At 40.3% G+C, this 22061-nt stretch overlaps 1 protein-coding gene across 3 annotated transcripts in view; it reads left to right on the top strand.

The window, feature by feature from the left end:
* Positions 1-22061, top strand: part of immp1l (inner mitochondrial membrane peptidase subunit 1) — a 62376-nt gene that overhangs the window by 3606 nt on the left and 36709 nt on the right. The gene's annotated exons all lie outside the window — the stretch shown is intronic.

Genomic DNA, 22061 nt, shown 5'->3' with positions numbered 1-22061 from the left:
TCCCAGATGCACTTTTAAGACTACCACTATGAATATTCAATACAAGTAAATTGCACTTAGCTAATTCAAAATGCCCTTGCTCAACTTAAACATGCTGTAAACAGCTTGATCCAAATTGTCGCAATATACAAATAATTGAATAAATCAACTTGAAAAATTTCAATCCCACTTAAATGGGTTCACTAAAATATTAAAATAACATAATTCAACAAAAATAAATTCAAAACACCATTAAGCAGCCCACATTTAATACGGCCAAATCTTCCAGTGTATTTTTCATATGGTTTGCCTGGTCACGCAAAATGACATGCACAATTGAATTCCCTACCCATCCAACATCTCTGCAATGCTTTTCTTCACATGTTCTGCTGTATATGAGAGCAACTAAAATGACGACGATGCAAAACGGCACGCTTCAAATCGTAGCTTGGCTCAGTAGTAACATGGGGCAAACGGCAGAGCTCCAAATATCTGGTGTAAGGTCAAGGTCAAGGTTTCTTCTGTTGTCTGTCTATCTGTGTTGGCCCTGCGATGAGGTGGCGACTTGTCCAGGGTGTACCCCGCCTTCCGCCCGAATGCAGCTGAGATAGGCTCCAGCACCCCCCGCAACCCCGAAAGGGACAAGCGGTAGAAAATTGATGGATGGGAAGTCCAGGGTTTCTTGCTTAGAGTTTGGCGCAGCCTTGTTAAATGCTTCATAGTCGTACGTCTTTATTTTTGGCCCACAGATAACGTATTAAATTTTTGGTGTTGAACACAGCTCTGCTAGTACCACCATTTGATTTTTTTTCATTTTGCAGATATTGCAAGTGGCTGTTGGACTATTTTCATTTAAAATGCCAAGGTACTTCCACACGGCAGACATATAAATCTCTAAACTTTACGGCATGCTGAAAAAACAAAGCACTTTACAGCAGCTGACATAAATCGGGGGGCTCAGCTAAGGCTGGGCGATATGGCCGAAAATGGTATCACGATATACGTTTTTTATATTGATTGGTATACATAATTATTGATACTTGTTATGATTTATTTAAGCCTGCCAATAAATAAAGTAAAACAATTTTCAACTTACCAAGGCTGCTATTTACCGGTGTGGAGAGTGGTAAGACTTAGACTTAGACTTAGACAAACTTTAATGATCCACAAGGGAAATTGTTCCACACAATAGCTCAGTTACAATGATGGAAAGTGTAAGGATGGAAAGGACATGCAGGTATAAATAGACTAAATATAGCGATATAAAATATAACATACATACATAATATTTACATAATATATGTACAGTATATTATATATACTGATATATTATGTCTATATCATATATACAAAATATATTAATTACCATGTACGCACATGATGACAATATTACAGCATATGTGACAGCTGGAGCATAAAATAGAGAGTAAATCCAGCAGAAAATAGAAAATAGACATTAAAAACAAAGAGAAATAGCTAACATAGAAGGTGTCAAGTAATAGACAGATATCATCTATTGCTGTATGGCGAGTGATTATACAGCTGGATGGAGTGCGGAATGAAGGAGTTCTTGAATCAAACACTGTGGGAACGAAGCTGAAGGATCCTGTTGGAGTATGAACTCCTCTGTCCCTCAATTGTCTGAAACCGATTGGCTGTTAGCGTGACATTTCCTGTTTTCTGTTTGCTGGTTTCCCAAAGCGCGAGTTACTTCATAAAATCTTGCTTCATAATTTCTGGTTTCTTCTGACCAAAAAATATGAATGTATAAATCGAATATTTTATCGAACACATTTTATATTGGTATCGATTGTGTCTATCACAATATATATATTGATATTGTGTTGTCGGCCCAGCCTCTGATCACCTATCAATAGAAAAAGTTAAAATCGATGATCAGGATCAGGACATATCTAATAAAAGTATTTACTATCATTTGTGCTGATATCGTGTCGGATCAATATTGGTGTTGACCAATACCCAAGGCTCCAATATCGGTATCGTATTGGAAGTGAAAAAGTTTTATCCGGACACACCTAATATAGTGTACTCACTTATGTTGCCAGCTATTTAGACAGTAATCATTATGCTTGATTATTTCCAATGGATAGTAAATCTAAGTGTACACTGACTGCTTTGATTCATAATGAAGTTTAAAGCCCCACTTAAGAACTTTCAGTTTTGGTTGTTTTTGACGGCGCCAGTGGACCAAAGCGGTATTGTTTTGCCAGAAGGAAGGCCACATTTCCCATGAGGACTAGCGTATATAGCGTCAAGCTGACGCTGTAATATTGGCACAGATATTACGTCTCTAATGGTTATGTTAACGTTAAATAGCAGACACTATCAAGACAGAAAAGACAAAAAAAATTATTTAGAGACATTCAAAATATCAACCTTATTACTCAGGTATAATAATATACCGATACTATCCTTGGTATTGACACCACCAATTCACAGATAGATTGGCCCCTTCTCTTACATGTTGTGTACTGACTGCGATAGTGCTGGTACGCCATTAGTTGTTGTTCGACTATACAGTCTTTAACTTGTAATAAGTTGCTTACGTTCAGCTGCAAGGCGTTTTTGCCTTAATGAGGTGATTATTATTAACTTAGCGGAGCGGCTCTACACTGTGTACGGACACATATAATCAGCTGCAAACCACTTGTCAGCCGCGGGTTAACAAAATAATGCAGTGTCGAACAAGAGGTTGTACTCGCTGTTTATCTTGCCTAACCGCCGCACTGAGTTGCAGGATGGGTAGACGATCAGGAGCCCCAAAACAAGCTTGCTAGTTAGTTACCCATCTAGCTAGTAAGGCTGTGAATCTTTCAGCATCACACGATTTGATTCTTGGGGTTAACGTTTTGATTCAGAATTGATACTCGATTTGGAACGATTCTCTATTTAAAATCTACACTTGTTTAATAACATTGGATGCCAGTTCTATGGTTACCTCCATTCCTCCATTAAATAGATGAACAGCTCTAATCATTGTATATATTACTTAGAAGAAAACTGGTTTTGTTTAATAAAATGTTTCCCAAACATTTAATAAAGTCAAATACAAATAAGACAACAAGAGAAGTATCCAACACTCTTTCTAAAGGAAAGCTGTATGGCAGATCTAGGCATCGACATCAGCAATATGATTTGCTTGAGTGGCTAGACAAGACCGATTAGAAGTAAAAAAAAATAAAACTAGATGTTTGCTTTTTTTTTTAATTGTTCAAGAATCACGATTAATCTGAAAATCTATTTTTTTGACACCCCTATTAGCTTTCTTACTTGTTGTTGCCTCCGTTCGCTCTCGGAGCCACAATGTTGACGGCTGTCTACTTTGCTGCTAATCGTATTCAGATGATTACAATCCAAACACTGTAAATTCCGAACTAGTTGTAGTTGTAGAATATTTATTAGTAGCCAGCAAAAAGGTATATTTTTGACCTGATGGATCGTAAACAGAGGTCACAACACCGGAAGCATATTACTCGAGGGGGCGTGGCTACAGGATACAGGAGTTGCCAAATGGGAAATGTTTTCTGAGTTCTTTGTATGCATCTTATATAATTTTACATTACATTTCAATGATAATAATGTTAGTAAATCATTTAATAAAAAAACAACAATTATGTAGTAAATTCTATGGGACACGTAAGTGTCAAAAAGTTGTCAATAAGGTTGATAGATGAGAATAAATCTAAAGGTAAAATATAGTGTATAAATGCACCCATTTGCAGAAAATGAAGTCTGGATTTTCAAAAATGTATGTCAAAGTTTGTGTGGCAGTACTTCGTGCTGATAAGAATTTCCCTCTTTTTTTCTCAAATGGTGCTTACATCCCTGCATTAAAATTGGCTGATACCGATCGATCGGCAAATCCCTAATTTTTCACAGTGTACGCCGGCTCTTCAATGCAGAAACATAAACCAAGTTTGAGACACTGTGGGAAACATTTGTCCATATTTCATAACTTTAATTTAACATTCAGGACAGCACGGACAAACAGGGGTTAGTGTGTGTGCCTCACAATAAGAAGGTCCTGGGGTCGATCCCCGGGCTGTGGGTCTTTCTGTGTGGAGTTTACATGTTCTCCCAGTGACTGTGTGGGTTCCCTCCAGGTACTCAGGCTTCCTCCCACATCCAAAGACATGCACCTGGGGATAGGTTGATTGGCAACACTAAAATTGGCCCTAATGTGTGAATGTGAGTGAGAATGTTGTCTATCTGTGTTGGCCCTGCAATGAGGTGGTGACTTCTCCAGGGTGTACACCACCTTCCGCTCAGCTGGGATAGGCTCCAGCCACCCGCGACCCCGAAAGGGACAAGCAGTAGAAAATGGATGGATGGAACTTACCATTCAAGACAATACTGGTGGAAGAGGGGTAAAGGTGGGTTTTCTCGGTTTAATGTTCACTTTTTGTCCTGATTAACTGACAAGTGACAAGTATAATTCTTAAGACAGCTGGGGAATAGGTCCTTGTGTCAAGTAGAGGCCATAGGCAGCACGAGATCACAGGATACTGTAAAGGCTCCAGAGGAAACAATCGTCCAACTGCTCATTTTACTAACGCTCTCAGCTAAGGCAGCCCTGCTGTTTTGACAGCAACGTTGAGATTTATGCGTCCTGACAGAGGACCAAGGGAATATATCCTGACGACACTCGGCCCATTTGAGACGAATAAGATGCTCTGACTGACCTGCTTCTCAGCAGGAGGAAGTTCAACATGCAGGAATACAAATATTAAGCTGTAGTAACCCGTCAAGTACAAATCCTGGATTTTGAAAGACCAAATGTGATCATGTACTATATAGATAGTGTACATCAGTTAAACCTGAGGTCAGGGCGATAGAATTTTGGATTTTGCAATGCAGGGTGGTGTTAAAGATGTCATATACTGTAGCTGCCATACATTTCATCATGCAAGCAAGGACTTGGCACACTGAGCATCAAACGAATCACTCCACAAGTGTATTTTGCTATTTCTTTGGATTCTTGGTTATGACCTAAACTATAAATAGAATTGATGATTGTTCTGGCTGCTAATTACAATTTACAGTAGCTATGTGGACAATCATACTGATATTTAATTAGTGGTAATGGTTCATGGTAATTTATTTTGTACACATCTACCTTCCTAAAAATATACCTTGTGGTGTGCCTCAGGGGTCAATCATCAGACCAAAGCTGTTCAAATATCTACATTACAAACATCTGTAAAGCTACGAAACACCTGAAGATAACATAGTTTGCAGGTGAAACTACTGCATTCTGTACATACGAAAATACAATGATTTAATAAAAACAATCACTGTAGAAATTGTCACTATAAAAACGTTTTGAAAAAAAAAACAGACTAATAATAATAGATGATGACATGAGCTGGAAATTGCATGTTAAAAATATTAAACATAAAGTAGCAAAAAATATCTCAATGCTAATAAAGCAAAAATGTTTTGGACCAAAGATCACTACATATACTCTACTGCTGTTTGGCGTTACCATGTTTTAATTATTGTGTGGAGGTGTAGGGAAATGCTGGGTGACATCTTGGTCATACAATGCCAAGATAATGAGAGGAAAAGGATTATTTGGGTGACAATTCTAAATAAGGCTGCACGATTATGGCCAAAATATTAAACACAATTATTTCAATCAATATTAAAATCACCATTATTTAGTGATAATCAAAACATATTGTATTGCACTTTTTATCCCTAAGACGGACAAGCGGTAGAAAATGGTAGGAAGGATTTTAAAGTTAAAGTTAAAGTACCAATGATTGTCACACACACACTAGGTGTGGTGAAATTTGTCCTCTGCATTTGACCCATCCCCTTGTTCACCCCCTGGGAGGTGAGGGGAGCAGTGGGCAGCAGCGGTGCCGTGCCCGGGAATCATTTTTGGTGATTTAACCCCCAATTCCAACCCTTGATGCTGAGTGCCAAGCAGGGAGGTAATGGGTCCCATTTTTATAGTCTTTGGTATGACTCGGCCGGGGTTTGCACTCACAACCTACCGATCTCAGGGCGGACACTCTAACCAAACTTTGCTTTCATTTCAAAATGAATCTATAGAAGCAATGTATTAGTAATAAAATATAATGCACAAAAGACACAGGGCTAACTGAAATAAATATGCCATTGCAGAGTGCGGTCATAAAATGCAAACAAGTGAAAAAATAGGATTACGCACGGCTTCAGCGGTCGCAGAGGCAAAAACTCGGACATGGGAAGAGTTTGGGGAAGCCATGGAAAACGACTACCGGACGGCTCGAAGAAATTCTGCACCACCATCCGCCGCCTCAGGAAGGAGAAGCAGTGCATTGTCAAAACCGTGTATGGTGAGGATGGTGTTCTGCTGACCTTGACTGCGGATGTTGTTGATTGGTAGAGGGAATACTGCGAAGACCTCCTCAATCCCACCAACACGTCTTCCTATGAGGAAGCAGTGCCTGGGGAATCTGTGGTGGACTCTCCTATTTCGGGCCGAGGTAGTTAAAAAGCTCCTCGGTGGCAAGGCCTCTGGGGTGGATGAGATCAGTGTGCGAATGTGTGTGTGAATGGGTGAATGTGGAAATAGTGTCAAAGCGCTTTGAGTTCCTTAGAAAGCCCTATACAAGTATAACCCAAGATCCGCCCAGAGTTCTTCAGCTCTCACTGGATCGGTTCGCAGCCGAGTGTGAAGCGACTGGGATGAGAATCAGCACCTCCAAGTCCGAGTCTATGGTTCCCGCCCGGAAAAGGGTGGAGTGCCATCTTCAGGTTGGGGAGGAGACCTTGCCCCATGTGGTGTTCAAGTACCTTGAAGTCTTGTTCACGAGTAAGGGAAGAGTGGACCGTGAGATCGACAGGCGGATCTGTGTGGCGTCTTCAGTAATGCGGACGCTGTATCGATCCGTTTTGGTGAATAAGGAGCTGAGCCGGAAGGCAAAGCTCTCAATTTACCGGTCGATCTACGTTCCCATCCTCATCTATGGTCATGAGCTTAGGGTTATGACCGAAAGGACAAGATCACGGGTACAATAGGCCGAAATGAGTTTCCTCCGCCGGGTGGCGGGGCTCTCCCTTAGAGATAGGGTGAGAAGCTCTGCCATCCGGGAGGAGCTCAAAGTAAAGCCGCTGCTCCTCCACATCAAGAGGAGCCAGATAAGGTGGTTCGGGCATCTGGTCAGGATGCCACCCAAACGCCTCCCTCGGGAGGTGTTTAGGGCACGGCCGACAGGTAGGAGGCCACAGGGAAGACCCAGGACACGTTGGGAAGACTATGTCTCCCGGCTGGCCTGGGAACGCCTCGGGATCCCCCGGCAGGAGATGGATGAATTGGCTGGGGAGAGAAAAGTCTGGGGTTCCCTGCTTAGGCAGCTGCCCCCGCGACCTGACCTCGGATAAGCGGAAGAAGATGGATGGATGGATGGATATATTGGCTCACAAATTATTGCGTAACGATAATATTGCCAATATTTTTATGACACCAAATTAACCATTGATATATTGATAATACATAACAATAATGAATGCATATTCTTTCAAACGTAATAAACTTGTATTTCTTGTATATTTAAACATTGTAATTGGAATGTAAACTTTTGAATCACCAAGTTGAATAAAACAAATATTAAAACAATAAAATCAATCAATCAATCAATGTTTATTTATATAGCCCTAAATCACAAGTGTCTCAAAGGGCTGTACAAGCCACAACGACATCCTCGGTACAGAGCCCACATACGGGCAAGGAAAACTCACCCCAGTGGGACATCAATGTGAATGACTATGAGAAACCTTGGAGAGGACCGCATATGTGGGTAACCCCCCCCCCCCTCTAGGGGAGACCGAAAGCAATGGATGTCGAGTGGGTCTGACATAATATTGTGAAATTCCAACACATCAGCGAAAGTCCAGTCCATGGTGGGGCCAGCAGGAACCATCCCGAGTGGAGACGGGTCAGTAGCGTAGAGATGTCCCCATCCGATGGACAGGCTAGCGGTCCACCCCGGGTTGGGAGCAGAGTAAAAAAGAAAAGAAAAGAAACGGCAGATCAACTGGTCTAAAAAGGGAGTCTATTTAAAGGCTAGAGTATACAAATGAGTTTTAAGATGAGACTTAAATGCTTCTACTGAGGTAGCATCTCTAACTTTTACCGGGAGGGCATTCCATAGTATTGGAGCCCGAATAGAAAACGCTCTATAGCCCGCAGACTTTTTTTGGGCTCTGGGAATCACTAATAAGCCGGAGTTCTTTGAACGCAGATTTCTTGCCGGGACATATGGTACAATACAATTGGCAAGATAGGCAGGAGCTTGACCGTGTAGTATTTTATACGTAAGTAGTAAAACCTTAAAGTCGCATCTTAGGTGCACAGGAAGCCAGTGCAAGTGAGCCAGTATAGGCGTAATATGATCAAACTTTCTTGTTTTCGTCAAAAGTCTAGCAGCCGCATTTTGTACCATCTGTAATCTTTTAATGCTAGACATAGGGAGGCCCGAAAACAAAACGTTACAGTAATCGAGACAAGATGTAACGAACGCATGGATAATGATCTCAGCATCGCTTGTGGACAAAATGGAACGCATTTTAGCGATATTACGGAGATGAAAGAAGGCCGTTTTAGTAACACTCTTAATGTGTGACTCAAACGAGAGAGTTGGGTCGAAGATAATACCCCGATTCTTTACCGAGTCGCCTTGTTTAATTGTTTGGTTGTCAAATGTTAAGGTGGTATTATTAAATATATGTCGGTGCTGAGCAGGACCGATAATCAGCATTTCCGTTTTCTTAGCGTTGAGTTGCAAAAAGTTAGCGGACATCCATTGTTCAATTTCATTAAGACACGCCTCCAGCTGACTACAATCCGGCATGTTGGTCAGCTTTAGGGGCATGTAGAGTTGGGTGTCATCAGCATAACAGTGAAAGCTAACACCGTATTTGCGTATGATGTCACCTAGCGGCAGCATGTAAATACTAAAGAGTGCAGGGCCAAGAACCGAACCCTGGGGAACTCCGCACGTTACCTTAACATAGTCCGAGGTCACATTGTTATGGGAGACACACTGCATCCTGTCAGTAAGATAAGAGTTAAACCAAGACAAGGCTAAGTCTGTCATCCCAATACGCGTTTTGATACCCTCTAATAAAATATTATGATCAACAGTATCGAAAGCGGCGCTAAGTTTAAGAAGCAGCAACATAGATGACGCATCAGAATCCATCGTTAGCAATAGATCATTAGTCATTTTTGCGAGGGCTGTCTCCGTAGAGTGATTTGCCCTGAAACCGGACTGAAAAGGTTCACAGAGATTGTTAGACGCTAAGTGTTCATTTAGCTGCTGTGCTACAATTTTTTCGAGATAAACGGAAGGTGGGATACTGGCCGGTAGTTTACCAGGAGATCAGGATCGAGGTTAGGTCTTTTGAGTAGAGGATGAATAACCGCTTTTTTTAATGCTAGGGGAACAGTGCCAGAGGAAAGTGATAAGTTTATAATATTTAACACTGATGGACCTACTAATACAAAAAGCTCCTTGATAAGTTTCCCAGGAATTGGGTCAAGTAAACATGTTGTTTGTTTTGTCCCATTTACACATTTTGACAATTCCTCCAATGTTATTTCATCAAAGAGAGAGAAACTATTTTGGAGGGCGGTATCCATCGTATATACAGTCGTATTTGTGTTAATAGAACCCAGTTGTAGCTGAGATGCATTGTCTTTAATCTCTTTTCTAATGACTTCAATTTTCTTATTAAAGAAATGCATAAAGTCATCTGCTGTGTGGGTGGAGCTACTGGGAGGAGTCCCTTGTTGGGTTAGCGATGCTACTGTACTAAACAGAAATTTACGATCATTTTTGTTGAGGTGGATGAGATTTGAGTAATATTTAGCTTTAGCTGAGGTAAGCATGTGTTTATAAGTTATTAAACTATCACACCATGCTTGATGGAAAACCTCAAGTTTAGTCGCACGCCATTTGCGTTCCAGCTTTCGACATGATAATTTCTGGGCTTTAGTTTCTTCTGTAAACCATGGGGTACGCCTTTTAGGGGCCCTTTTTAGCTTTAGCGGTGCTACACTATCAATGGTGTCGCGCAGGGCGTCATTAAAGTTGTTAGTGAGGTTATCAATAGAGCCCACATAATTTGGGAATGGTGCCATTACCAAAGGCAGTAGGTCAGTAAGAGTCGTCGTTGTGGCAGCATTAATGTTGCGGCTGCTATAGTAGTTATTATTATTATTATTATTAGTTTGTTGACAATGAGTCAGAACTTCGAATTTTATAAGGTAATGATCGGACATTACTTTAGTGTATGGGAGTATCGTAACTTTAGAGGTGGTGACACCCCTGACAAGCACCAGATCTATCGTATTACCGTTGTGATGCGTGGGTTCATTTATTATTTGTGTAAGACCACAGCTATCAATTATAGTCTGGAGCGCCACGCATGGAGGGTCCGATGGGGTATTCATATGGATATTAAAGTCCCCCATTATGATTATATTGTCGGTGTGCGTCACTAGATCAGCAACAAACTCTGAGAATTCACTGATGAAGTCCGAATAGGGCCCAGGGGGGCGGTAGATAACAGCCAGGTGGAGAGGCAGCGGTGTGACAAACCTCAAAGTGAGCACCTCAAACGAGTTATATTTATTATTTAGGTTAGGTGTAAGATTATAGTTTTCATTGTATATTAGTGTGACACCCCCTCCCCTTTTAAGAGGTCGGGCAACATGTGTATTGGTATAGTTAGGAGGAGATGCCTCATTTAGCGCAAAAAAATCGTCTGGTTTGAGCCAGGTCTCGGCGAGACCAACGACGTCAAGTTTGTTGTCTCTAATGACTTCATTAACTAATAACGTTTTGGAAGATAATGATCTTATGTTTAAAAAGCCCATATTATAGGTAGTGGGCTGTTTTGAGGATTGTTTGTTGAAATTATCCGAAGTAGCAATATTAATAATGTTGCGTTTATTATGCGTATTGCACTTTAAATAGTTTCGACCATATCTAGGAATTGATACGACGGAGATATTCAGATTGTTTGCTTGATGTTGCGATAAACTGAACGCATCATAGTTAGCTACCTCATTAAAATGTATGTCTGCCTCTGACACGGTCACAAAAGAAAAAACATTATGTGAGTTGTGTTTTATTCTAAGAGAATTGCTATGTGTGCAGGGATTATCCAGCCTGACGCCAGCTAGTTCTAATTTAAATGGCTTCTTACCCGGAGACTCCACGCTTCTTTGGTTAGCTTTTCTCTTTTGTTGTTAGCCCCGCTCAGCAACCCCGCTTCTGCTTCCGCTCGCACCGCTTACGTCGTCTCCATTGGCGGTCACCGCTAGCACTTGACTCCGCTGCTACAAAGGCCGCTCGATGTAGTCCGCGAAGTATTCCCATGCTAGCGAGGAGGTCCACCGTACATGCATCTTTCAATCTATAACGACCCGATCCATCCACATCCAGAATTGTCCGTCGGTCGTATGTGATCACAGAGTGTTCACGCTTTGAGCCAGCCGTGAAATTGACAGAAATGACGGGTGTTTTTTGCCAAATCGCTCTACACTCCCAAGAGCATTAGCATAGCCGCAGCATAGCCATAGCCATGCGCCGCCATTTTTAAAATATACTTTGTCTGTTAGCAAAATATACTTTGTCTGTTAGCAAAATGTTGCACTTAAATAAAAATCACAACTAAAACCAATAAAATATGTGTTGGGGGGGGGGGGGCGTGCGGCACAAATATACACAAATAAACATAATAAAATGGCTAAATAAAGGATTGACAAACAAAGTTGCACTACAATATTTTACATGTTGGTAGAGTTGTACATTACTGACAATCAAGTTAGAACTTTTTTTTTTCAACAAAAGGTCACAGTAACAATAAAAACACTACAGTATAAGCAGATGTATTAACAAGTCATATGCAAAAAAACTTTAGTCTGGCAGATCCCGAGTGAGGAAACACTAACATGACATGACAACATGACAGCACTTTAAAAAAAGGCTAGTTTCATAACAGTATTAATTGTCAGCATGTCTATGGCAATGTATTAACCCCACTTTCTATGCGCTCACATTATTTTGCACCATTTTGTTTACACTGACCTAGTTTGCTCACTAAACGTGAAGTGAGTGTAAACTGTCAGGTGGTTATGTTTCGAGTGGGCAGGCAGGTTTGTTGTATTTGCGCAAATTTGGCAAATTAACTCTTCGGTGTTGATAGGCTCATCTTGTTCCAAATAATTAAGCTGAAATATTCCTACACTGGTGCAATGGCATTTGGTTTTGTGATCATGTTGTCCATGTTGGCTGCTACATTCTAACTCGTTTCACTGTGTGATGCTAGCGAGCCAGCGGCCCTGCACAAGGAGTCATAAACACTTAATGAGGGCAAGAGAATTCACCCCTTTCATTACGCTATGGCACAAACGCAAAACAAAAAGCGTGAATGCTCTTGAAGTATGCACTTGGCGATTTATCGATGCTGGAAAACTTACTGACTCAATTTTAATGTATCGTCGTTTAATTGACTTATTGAATATCGGCCCAGGCCTACAGTCTATTGCATTTTTATGTGACTCTTATACAGCAAAGTCCTTATCCAGCCTGGTCCCATTCACACTATGAAAGCCAAAGTGAGTGCACACTTTTGATTTAATCTTTAATTATAACTTCCTTCCCCGAGTCCGCCATTGTAGCGTCGTTTTTAATGTGCCTTACAGGATACGGTAGTGTCGTTGTGTGGAGGCACTGTGAGACTTTTTGCATTTGTGATGTAGGCACCGTCCGTATTTTGATGGTATGAAAACCTTAGACAAAAATATCATGGTTTTACTGTATCAACAAGGTATAGTATTATTATTACAGCTCTAAAATCGGTCTTTAGTGAAAAGAAGAAAACAATAACTTCAGTTCAAAAGTAATTTCTAAACAATGTAATAGAGCATGATTTAAGTGGAACATATGTATTCAAACTAGACAAAAGAAATAGGTGAATTAAAAAAAATAAAAATAATGAATATATATATATATATATATATATATATATATATATATATATATATATATATATATATATATATATATATATATATATATATATATATATCCATCCATCCATCCATTTTCTACCGCTTATTCCCTTCGGGGTCGCGGGGTGCGCTGAAGCCTATCTCAGCTACAATCGGGCGGAAGGCGGTGTACACCCTGGCCAAGTCGCCACCTCATCGCAGGGCCAACACAGATAGACAGACAACATTCACACTCACATTCACACACTAGGGCCAATTTAGTGTCCACCTCCAAAGACATATATATATATTTATATATATAAATATTTATATGTTAAAAAAATATTAATGCTCACATAATTTCAATGTTGATGATGTGAATGTATTAAAATAAATGAATGAAGGTAATGGCAAGCAGACACATTCTCCCTAAAATACACATTGGGACTCCATAAAATGTGTTTTGTCCAATTACTCGATGTATCGAACAAACTAATAGATAGATAACTCGATTATTGAAATAAGCAATAGCTGCAGCCCTATTGTAATAATTCACTAACCGTGTAACAAAAAAAAGTCAGTTTCGGTAAAACATAATGTTGGCTATCGGCGACAACAATTCAAACTTATTGAATCAAAAATATTGAAATTCAATGATTTAGTCAGTGCATTTGCAAACAGCTAAAAGTATGCACAAAGCAACCTATACCTGCTACACAAGAATATACAACAATTCTTCCTAACAAAAGAGGAGAAATATAACCCGAGGGAAATATTTCACTTAAAACATTTGTATGCATGTACAACACTTAATATCCGTATGCTCGTACAACTCTTAAAGCATTAAGTATATCAGTATGTGCATTAAATTATGGAAAGGCAAAGGCGTCAAACAATGTATTAATATGATCTAGTTTAAGAAACTTTTCAAACTCAAAAGTACAAAGTGTAAGGAAGAAGAATTCTGATAAACATCTTGAACTTTATCAAAACATTTGTAATCATGATATCACATTATGTGAATCACAACTTACTTAACTATTTATCCATGAGAACTTTATTGATTATTTAGTTATTTAATCTGTTAAAAATTAAGCACAACAAAAGTGTTAGGAAGTGCTACGAAAGGGGTTAGGATTTAATAAGCTCTGCTTTTTCCCACTTCTTTTTGAACATATATACATGTATATGGAAACTGGTAATATGTGATGTACCATATTGCAACTGTATGCATGTTCGACACTATTGATTTTTTCAGGAAATGTCCATAAAAACAATTCTTCTCATCTACATACTTCTGCAAAAAGTGTTACCACATATTCTGCGATGTCTCAGTAACTTAATTCTGAATGCATTCAATCCTATTTTGACAGGGTTTTTTTTCTGCACTTCCCTGCATGGTGATGTAAGTACTGTAGTTTAATTGTCGGAAAATACAACTACTTTTTTCCAAGTGTCTTTGGTACATGCACGTTTGTGTTTTTGTTAGGGTTATCCAGGAGCTGTATCTGATTGCGCTATATAATGGCAGCAGTCATAACATGTCAGACATTTCCTGGTTTTACTGTTTTAGTTTCTTCACTCTATCTTTGCCATTTGCCACAAGTTTTTGTGTCTGAGTAGGGGTGGATGCAAGATTATAATCAACATGCACCATATTTGTTTTTGTTGCCATGGAAGAAAAGTAATATTCCAAGCACGAAAGAACAATATGCACAGGATGGTTATCTCCTAATTCAGTTCTAAGCGTTTATACTATTCAAATAGCTTTAGTTAGAGCCTCTGATTTTGATCAAATTGCAATAATGTTTAATATCCATCTGGAATTATTTGATTAAATCAAATTTGAAAGAGAAGGACATCCCCTAAAGAAAAATCCAACGTTTTTGTTGTGGTTATCTGTCATTTACTAGTGTTAAAATATAGTCGTTTTTGTCAGCAGCAGGTCAAAGCAAAACACAAACGCCTTTGTCAATGTGATCCAACACTAGATAAGATCTCTCAGCTCTCTCAGCACCAGGCCAGCACCACATATACATTTGCGCTCAGTACAATAAGGCTTAGTGACCACTTTTCCATTCAGTATTATTGGCTGGGGACTCTGTCAAACCTCACTTCCTTTCAGTCCATAGCAGTTGTATTCATATCACCTGGAGATTATTTGCTCTGGCTTGACCCCATTGATTGTGGGTCCAAACAGTCGGCTCGCTAAATAGTAGTCACACTCAGCTGTTTCATGGCTGTGTTGCCATCAGCAACAATGAAAAGAGCAATATGGAGATCAGTTCTTTCCATTAAACCCACAAATAGAAGGCATATCTTGAAGTGGTGGGGGTTAGACATACAACTCTATGACTGAGACTTTTGCATATGTCACTCCCCATCCAGCCAGGTGTCTCTGTCTAAACCAGCAGGATTAACTCTGATTGCACTGATAGTTGAAACAGACACTCCTTCATAGTCAAACCACCTCCCTTTTATTGTTCACATTAAAATCAAATTAAGCTTTGCGCAACAGGACTATAGCCCCACCCTTTCTTCTGCCTTCTGCTGCCCAGAGGAAGACATCAGAGGTGGGATTGGTTGCCTCTCTGATGCTGCCTTCTCCTCCACTCTCCCTTCCATCTGTGATCCTCAGGGAGAAGAATATCTGACAAGGGGCTTGTAAGCCTCTTAGCCCCCCTGTTGCCTGCCTCTCTCTCAGCCCATGTTTTCCTAATTTAGTTGTGTAAGGAGTCCACCGTAAGGCCCTTGTGTGCTGTTTGAATTGAGATTGTCTTTGTGGCTCTAATAGACTGGCCATGTATATCAATTAACATTATTCAGCCAATAGCAGTTTCTAGTCACTGGGGACCAGTCGCTGCTATTCCGATTTGAGTATTTCCGTATGGTCCTAATAATGTCTGAATAACAATTTTATTTTGCAGTTTTATAAATGGTGGTACACTGGAATAAAATAAAAAAAACACTACAAGAATACACAAATAGAACCGCTAATAACTAAAACTTTAAGTAAATAACAACAAATAAATAAAAAGGAAAATATTAATATTAAAATATATATTTTTTGTAATTTCTAGAGAAAAAATAAGTTTTAATCTTACTAATACAATTATAATTACATAAAATATTTCCTCAATTTCCAAATGCACGCCTTCTTTTTCCCATTGCAAAACATTGTTAATGTAATAGTCATATTTTTGGTAATTGTTTGAGTTTTCAATCTTGGGGAAGCATTTATATCCTCTGAAATATATAAAGAACAATTACAAATCAGTCAAGACTTATCACTTCCATTTCGATGTCGTAAAGTGATGCATAAGCCTGATTTTGCTTTTCGGTCACTTTTGACAGCTGGCTGATCAACATTTATACATTTACATTTTATTCATGTATGTGACATGTGTTCAATCTGCATCAATGGTGTTTCCTTGCTAAGAGGATCACAGAGTTAAACACACAATGAGGTGTTGCCATCGGCAGCTATTCATTTGGGATCTCCCTCTATTTTCTACACTGTAACACTGTGTTGTGACCGTGGGAGGCCAGCAGCCACAGATGGTTCTGCACAGAGTGCTGTGGTGACTTTCTTTGTTTTCCCTTGAACATGTTTAGCTTGTAATCCTGGATTAGTGGAAAGACTTTGTGTTAATTTACAGCTGTAAATCAGCATTCGATTAATGTCAGAGCTTGCACATGTGCGCCGGGTATTAAGGGGAAAGACATAGTGTTGGCTTTGCTGACTCTGGGGAATCCGAGGTAATAGAGATCCAATCACATGTCTCTGAGGATGTCCACCTCCTGTTATATCCCAAAAGAGCAACTGCAGCTCATAGGTGATGTTTTTGTGTCTTCACAGTCACACCACATGCGAGCACACACGGCACACACTATCAATGACAGAGGGTGCCTCAGAAAACCAGGCGGCTGCATATGGACTCTAGTGATATCAGCCACTGGCCGTGTGATCTTATTATGCAAAATCCCTTAATCCCCACCTATGCTGAATGCACACTGGAATGGAGGAGGAGTGGTAGTGGGGCGGCAGGGGGTCACACACTGATATGAAGGCAGCTGTACAGGACGCTGTCCACTGTTGAAAATATTTCTGGTCTCCATCCTAGCAAAAGAAACAGCTCATGTCTTTGCATTACACCAGCACCACGAGGAGTTGAGTGGACAAAGGCAAATTCAGTTGAACATGAGACCTTATTGCCAATTTGTAATTCACATTAACCTTTAGATTACTTACTTTCAAAAACAGGGATGGATATGGTTATTGTCTGACTTGAGAGTGCCAACCCTGTTCTTGAATGAACATTAGCACAAAAGAACACCAAGTGCTCCATGATTTAGATTTATATGACTGAGGAACTTTATGAAATGCCTTACGTCACAAAGCAAAATCAATACCAGGCATTGTAAAACCTGGTTTATGCTGCTGCAGGGTACACTACCCTGGCTCTCACATGGTTCTTCCAAAAAAAATCAAAATCTGTGACATGTCTAGGGGCAATGATTGGATTGCTTTTAGTGCATTATTTCTTGTGTGTATACGCCACGTTTAGAGGGCATGAAACACCTACACATTCTCCGATTTTGGATCAACATTTACAATAAAAGTTAGTGTTATAACAAATTATTTACTTACAGCTCTAATAACACTCTCTGTCTCTCTTTAATTGCCATTGTTCACCAGCAACGAAAGAAGCTAATAAACTAAATAGTAGTGTCATGGTTGCTCACTGAGTTGACCCCATAAAACGCCACTCCTAGTGTTTTGGCAGAGAATGGCACATCATCGACGAATAGCTACAAACAGATATATAGAAGTAGGATTCTAGTCATGGCACCTGGTGAGTTTATGAGTCTGGAAATTTCAGACCAGAAAGACTGTCAAATGTGCAAGAGAAACAGACATGGTAGGGATGAAACAATAGGCATAAGGTTTAATAGTTGGAATGCAGTTGGCATGAATGGGAACACATCGTGTTTTGATGTGTGTGTGTGCGTTTGAAAAGTTGGGGATTGGGGGGAGGGTTTAGTAATGGGATTAGGGGTAACACCTTTTGGCAAGGCTGCGAGAGCCACCTGACACTCGGTCTGTTGGGAGCCTGGGGACAGAGTGGGGTAGCGGTGGCCGGGCAAAGGAGAAAATGGGGGTCTAATCCGTGTCCATCTTTGGGAAGTCATTCCCAGAGCTCTAAGGATTTGTGGCTTTGGTTTCCGCTCTGCTTGCTTTGGTTAATAATACGCTGGGATGGGACGTAGACGGGGGGAACAAGACAGAAGGAGCCGGGGAGATGGAGACAAAAATGTTGTTACCCAGTGGTGGACTGGCAGGATAGCGGCCTGTTCAAAAATTGTTTATAGAGCAGACTGAGCTTTAAGCTAAGCTGCACATATCCTTCTCTAATCATGAACGTGAAGTGTCTTTTGGTGCAGGTGGACTGTGTATGCACTGCGCATGACTTGTGTACTGATAGTCTTTGCCCTCTGTCCACGCAGCACCTTGAGTAAAAGTCAATACGCTAAGTGTGACTAGGATGTTTGCTCACAAGGCGAATATATCTTGTACGTGTTTGGCAGTGTTTTTCAGGGCACCCTGACAGCTCTTTGTGTTGTCTTTGTGTTTCTATGGTGCTGACAGAAGCTGATAACTGCTCTAATTATTGATGTGCTCTTGTGGTGGAGGCAGTGTGAGCGACAAGCCACAAACAGTGCAGAGCTGCCTTGTGTGTAAGTGTCACAGCTTCTGTGTTTTGTCCATCACCTGAGCGCAATGTGTTGATTGGTCTGTCGTACTCTGGGTCAAAGTTCAAGGCAGTTTTGTGGTGTGAACTGGCTTCTGAGAATGAAACACTAGGGAATGTGCCATCTTAGCCAACTGTGACAACCTTGTCTACACCCTAAAGAAAAATTAAGCTCCAAATAAATAGCTTGTGGCTTTGGAAATTCGACATAAGTCATTGACTTAAGAGCTGTTTACACTACACCGCCTTTTACTGAATACGGATTAAAACAATGTACATAAGACCTGCATGGACAAAGTGATATCACAAACGACAGGCCTGACATGCATAGGGCTGGGTATTGGTAATGACTCTACGATACAATACATACTGCAATACTTGAGTCACGATACGATACAGTATTGTAATATTATGATTTGGTGATATAGTGTATAATTTAAAATGCAGCCTAAAATATAGATTGTAGGCCTGGGCAATATGGCCAAATTAAAAAATCACAGATTTTTTAACAAAAAATGTAATTTACGATTTATTCCGATTTATTTTCCCTATGTTTTAAAGAAACCATTGAATACAAATGACAGAGATAATACATGTTTCTTTTATTCGATCACAATTAGTGGATTGAAATGACATTGCATCTTACTCTTAGCAAAATTTAAATTTGAATAATGTTGTTGTTTTTTAGACAAGGTATAAATTGTAGTTTTTGTGGAATTAACTAAATTAAGAGCTTCCTCTGGGAAGCAATACTTAGGTCTTGAATAGAATACTTCTGTAAACAAAAATAAAGCATTGCACACTGCATGTAAATAAATGATAATCTCTAACATTGAGATTAATATAGTGAAAATTTAAAACTTTTGGCTCGAATAAAATACTTATGTAAATAAAATGTTGTCTTATACATTGTATGCAAATAAATAATCAAGTAAAACATTGGCAAAAGGCCCATATGCAACCTGTATCCAAACAGTGCAATTCCCAATTTTTTATATCCGACCCAGGCCTCTTTCATATGTGGAAATAAATTGGATATATATGCGATGCGTCCCCATTGTGAGCGCTGCCGCACTCCTGTCGCATTTATCCGACTTGAACATCATCAAAAACCGATAAGCATCATAATTTTTCGCCAATATAGACTGTTATAGAATAAATAGTTGACAACGGAGCAGAAAAGAGGTGAACATAAAATGCTTTAGGAACTCACGTAAAACTTCCACCAGTCCTGTCTACGACTACTCGCCCACAGACACACTCTTCTTTTTATTTATTTTTTATTTTTTTATTTATTTTATTTTATTTTTGTCTTGTCCAGCTTCTCAGGCAAATCATATATTTGATGTAGATGCCCATATCGGCTGTTCAGATTTACTTTACAAAAGAGAAGTGTAGGATACTTCTGTTGTTGCCTTATTTGTATTTGACTTTATTAAATGTATTTATATTATCATTTGGTGCAGCCGGGCCGGAGCAGGAGGGGATAGAAAGAGGAAAAAAAGGAAGACAGAGGGGGAAATTGTGGGGACAAGAGGGGGATTAGACAGAGAGACAAAAACAACAACAGCAAACACAACAACAACAACAACAACAGTAGAGCAACATCAGCAAATACGACATGTACAAATATGATGTTAAAAGTAATAGCAAATAAGCAGTTAGCGAAAATAAAAAATAATACAGAAATGACAATGAGCATTATTACACTACAAATGGAGCAATACAAATACCTATAGAAATAGCGCTATTCATAATGAACAATACCAATACTTTACCTTTATTATCAAAAATACAGTTGTTCAAATGCAACAATACATATATGTAATGATAACTTGAGATACGAAAGAATGCAGAAAAATGGAGGGGAAGAAAGAGAAGCAACCTACATTAACCTTGTAGATTGTTATAGTAACAATAGGTTAAGCTTTGTCAGTGTGCCATGTGTTGTACCCAGTTTACCGTAGGGCAACAACATTAATATATGTTTGATGAAACGTGATTATATGCATGAGTGTATGTATGCATATGTACTTGTATATGTACATATTGTGTATATGTGTTTGTACAGTGAATGTATATGTACAGAATTTGTATAAGTGTTTGTACAGTGAGTGTATATGTACAGTATGTGTATATGTATGTTTGTACAGTGAATGTATATGTACAGTATGTGTATGTTTGTATAATGAATGTGCGTGTGGATGTACGAACTATGAGTATGTAAATATGTACTGTATTTGTATATGTATGTGGGAGCGTAGGTACCTACAGTATGTATGTGTGTATGTACAGTATGTGAATATATGTGAATTTGTATGTACAATACATTTGACTCCCAGTGTGTGTGGGAGCCAGAGTACGGCCCCAGCCTCCCCGAGAGCCCAACCAACAAACAGTAGGTGTGGTGCCCAGGGAACCAGGGACCACCGCCCCCACGCAGCCAAGCCGGCCAGCGACAGGAACCCAAGGGTCAGCAGCAGGCCGCAGACAGACGCACCAAGCAGAGGACAAGGCACGAGAAAATCAGGGGACAGCCAGACCCCAAGCCAGCGAGAGACCACACCCCACACGGGCAGAAAGGCGGGACGCCCCGGCCGGGGGGCCCTGAGACTCCCCACAACCGGACGGGAAGACCGCCCCCGTCCCACCGGCAACCGGGCCCCCACGAGCCCACCCCCCACCCCCGGAGAGCGCGGCGAGGCCAGTCCCCGGCCACCCCACCCAAGTCGGCCGCCGCAAGACCACCCAGCACGGGGCCACGGGAACCACCCACCCCACCCGCATGGACCCCAACGATGGAGATGGAACAACCAGCAACCGCCCCGCTGAGTCCCCACCCCCTGAGGGAGGGGGGAAAAAATATATAATATTAATAAAATATATTAAAAAAAAAAAAAAAAAATTAAATAAATAAATAAATGCATTTAAAAAAAAGAATTAAAAGAAGATCACAGACATGCTGACACACAAGGTCACTACCCCAGCAACTGGCCGACTCGCAGCACCTCGGAATACCTTGCAGCACCAAGCTACCACAGTAGACGCAGGGACTAGACCCAGCAGGCCCCAACCAAGACGGGCACCCGGAAGGGATGGACGGTGGGACCCAGGAGCTCCAGACACGCAGTCCGGATGCAGTAGCCTGAGGCGCCGACCCCAGCCTGACAGGCAGGCCCATAGCGTACCCCCAGAAATATACATACATACCTATATACATATACATACACATACACATATACATGTAAACATACACACACATACACATATATACATACACATATATACACATACACATATATATACATACATAC

Source organism: Entelurus aequoreus, linkage group LG02 (genome assembly GCF_033978785.1).
Source record: "Entelurus aequoreus isolate RoL-2023_Sb linkage group LG02, RoL_Eaeq_v1.1, whole genome shotgun sequence".
NCBI lineage: Eukaryota > Metazoa > Chordata > Actinopteri > Syngnathiformes > Syngnathidae > Entelurus > Entelurus aequoreus.
Note: the sequence above shows the minus strand (reverse complement) of the source record. Positions and strands in the feature narration are given on the sequence as shown.